This window comes from Dipodomys merriami, unplaced genomic scaffold (genome assembly GCF_024711535.1).
Source record: "Dipodomys merriami isolate MVZ:Mamm:240054 unplaced genomic scaffold, mDipMer1.0.p SCAF_371, whole genome shotgun sequence".
Classification (NCBI taxonomy): domain Eukaryota; kingdom Metazoa; phylum Chordata; class Mammalia; order Rodentia; family Heteromyidae; genus Dipodomys; species Dipodomys merriami.
The window spans coordinates 693,710-697,477 of NW_027205282.1; the positions used below are offsets into that span (position 1 = coordinate 693,710).

Sequence of the window (3,768 nt, forward strand, 5' to 3'; positions counted from 1 at the left end):
ATTTAAATTGGGATACAGTTGGACCCATTGCAACAATGAGATATAGAAGTCGTTATGTCGTAAAACGAAATTTACAACGTTGTTGGGGGGGAGGATCAGGTGTCAGAGCTAGTGGGAGTTTGGGAAGGTAGAGCAAGGGGAAACAAAGTGGAGGCAACAATGCTTGATAAGAAATGTATTCATTATCTTGCACATGTTATTGTAACTCCTCTGTACAGTATTTTCACAATGAAAAGAAAGAAAATGAATTTCACTTCATATATAAAAAATGTTCTGTGCTCAATTCAGCAGGAAATACACGAACATTGGAACAAAACAGAAAAGATTAGAATGGCCCCTGTGCAAGGATGACATGCAAATTCTTGAAGTGTTCCATATTTTTACAACAGGTGCTGGAGGGTATGTGGACAAAAGGGAACCCTACTGAATCCTTGGTGGGAGTGTAAACTTGTTCAACCACTTTGGAAAGCAGTATGGAGGTTCCTCAAAAGACTCCACATAAAGCCCACCCATGACCCAGCAATCCCACTTTTGGGCACTCACCCAAATGATCACAAACAAGACCACAATAAAACTACCAGCACAACTATGTTACTGCACCATTATTTACGATAGCTAAGGTATGGAACCAATTCCGATTCCCCTCAATTGATGAATGGATCAAGATAATTTGATAGATAGATAGATAGATAGATAGATAGATAGATAGATAGATAGATAGACAGATAGATAGATAGATAGATAGATAGATAGATAGATACATGCATTCTATGCCTCCATCTGAAAGAATGACATCACTCAATTTATTAAGAAATGGAAAGACTTGGAAAAAAACTTACTAAGTGAAGTAAGACAAGTCCAAAGAAACATAGGACCCCTGGTTTCCCTTATTTTCAGTTATTCATATATGTCTGGGATAAATAAAAAAGGTCAAAAGCTATGTACCTATGACTAGATAAGATGATGTTAAGGGAAATGTACTCCAAGATATTGACACAAGTGGTTTTTTCATTCTTGCTATTGTTTTTAATGGACTTACAATGTATGATGTGATATTTTTGTTTCTTTATATGTTCCTCCCCCACTTTATAACACCTGTTTTCACTGGATTTGAAGTTGGTGCACCAATATCTTATATATACACTTCTCTAATTTGGGGAGGGGAAAGGAAAAAACACAATACTTAAATAGGGATACAGGTTGACCCATTGTAACAATGAGATGCACAAGACACTATGATGAAAAATGAAGTTTATATTTAGGCGGGGCATGGGAGACAGGGAGGAGAGGGTACTTGTGGAGGTTAGAGAGAAAGGATGGTGGGGGAAAATAAAGGAGGAGGTAACAAGGCTTGTTAGGAAATGTACTCATTAACTTTCTCATGTAAATGTGAGCCCTGTGAACAGTACTTTTACAATAAAAATGTATGAAAATGATCTGAGAAGGAAAAGTTTATTTTCCCTATATAATATCGTTAACAAAGAAATTAATGCAAAACACTGACATGAAAGTATTTTGAAAAAGTGTGTGTGTGTGTGTGTGTGTGTGTGTGCACACGCGCGAGCCCGCGCACATGTGAGTACTCGTGCATTTGTGTTGGCATGCTCAGAGTTTGGATTCAGGACTTCAAGGCCTTGCTAGGCATTTCCTCTCTAGATTGATGAGGTACTATAAAAGCTACATCACCATTCCTGGCTCTTTGGTAGTTCATTAGAAGTTTTGAAAAATAATGAATTTTCTTTCTTTTGCTCTGATTGTCTTCCAACTGTTATCCACAGATCTGGCGCTCCAGAGTAGATATCCCAAGTAGTCAGGATTACAGGTGTGGCCATCCAGCACAAGGCTTTAAAAATAAATTTAAAAGTAGAAAAATGTTTACTTCACGGGATCCTGTTTTATTATCTACTAATTTTAAAGCATTTTGGACTGATTATATGTAAATTCATTTTGCTTCTGGATTCTTAAAAAATGTAAGTGATGATATTTGAAAGTTTTATTACTTTTTAAAAAGGAAACGAACTGTGGTACAGAAGAAATTTGCCCCTCTTTGGACCTCAATTTGTGCTCTCAGTTCTGTGCATGATAAGCCAATGCCACCAAAACAATCTGGTTTGAAGACATAATGTGACAGAAAAAAAATCACGATGGACATTGCTATGCTATTATTAATTGGACAACATGAATATTGAATTGAGAGTGTAAGAGAATGGAGAGATTTTACTTATCATTTTGTATTGCTGAAAGACTGTTGGAAACTTTGACTCATTTCCCTCCTTTGTGAGTCTTTGGGCCATATAATTCGTGCCTTTAATTACAATTTTCCCAACATTAAAATGGTAATAACATTAGCATTAAAGCAAATTTTATCTTAAGAATTAAGAAATAAAACTTGTGAAATACTTAACATAAAATTCTATGAATGAGCTTTGAGTTTAGCCAGCAGTTTTTTAAAATACTAAATAGAATGCAATAAGTATTACAGAAACCATTACATGTAGTGAGCAACCAGATGTAATGTTATCTATTGACCATGCTCTGCTTCAAAGGAAACCAGATGGATAACTTCTCATGCTGTACATCAAATTGATTATCTTATGTCTTGGTAGTTTAAAAATATCAGGGACAGAATCATGAAGGAATGTTGTAGATTGAGGTTAAGTCCATATGAAAATGTACAAACTTGATAAAACATACACGTATCTCAGCAGTTTATTGTTTTTTACATCATTTAAGTTACATTGTAAAGATAGGGAAAACCTAGCAGAATGAATTCTCTTTTTGATATATTTTCATAGGTCCTAAGAAGGATGAACTCTTTCCTCACTCTTGTAGAGGCATCATCAGATGAGAGGAAATGTATTTTTTTATTTGCTTCCTTCCATTTATTCTTCAGTTTGAAATCTGAACTACATGAGACTGAAAGAAGCTAAGGAAAATTAGACTTGCAGGCTTTGGAAAGAGCAATCAATGTAAAATAAATAAAATACGTATAGCCTTGTAAAAGGTATAACTAAATTGAGTTACCTAGTCTCAAGCATAAACAGAAAATGATTTAAGCAATATCATGTTATTAAAAATTGAAAAATGTTAGGAGTTTAATTATTTTCCTTTCTACTACACTGATTTAATTATTGATTTTGTATAGAGAGATTAAAGATGAGATTAACAAGAAATGATTAAAAATGGACAAAAGTTCTGAATAGACCTGTTTTCCAAAAATCCCTGAAAATCACCAGTGGGTTTACAAAGTTGGGTTTAATACCACTTTTATGTTGGCTTAATGCTTTGTGAAAAGAAGTCATTATAGAGAAATGCAATTCAAAATTACTATGATATTACTTCATAACTATTAAAATCAAAGGAGCCAGGTGTGATGGTAAAGGCTAGTAAGTCCAAGCAGTTAGGAGGTTGGAGTAAGGATTTGAGTCTAAGGCCAGTCTGGGGTACTGCACATCGTAAAAACCTTCCTTTATAAAAACTCAAAAGGTAATATTGTTGGTGAGAGTGTAGAGAAATAAAATTTTCTTCACTCTTGTTCATAATTCAGGTTAGTATTCTCATTGTAGAAAGTAGTGTGCAGTTTTCTAAAGAAATGCAAAGTTGAAATCTCATCTGACCCACCAATCATATGATTATTTCTGTATAAGTAACTCTTAAGTATATCTGTATTTCATTGTTATTCACATTATTCACAACAACAGCCAATTTATAAATCGAAGTTAACATTTCAACAACAGACTAATAAAACAACTGTGGTACATGAACAAA

At 34.2% G+C, this 3,768-nt stretch overlaps 1 non-coding gene across 1 annotated transcript; it reads left to right on the forward strand.

Annotated features, from left to right (window-relative positions):
• The first annotated feature begins 271 nt into the window (after positions 1-271).
• On the forward strand, positions 272-382 carry LOC138804767 (U6 spliceosomal RNA). Its single transcript, XR_011365345.1, has one exon. It is a non-coding gene; the product is annotated as a U6 spliceosomal RNA (small nuclear RNA).
• The last annotated feature ends 3,386 nt before the right edge of the window (positions 383-3,768 follow it).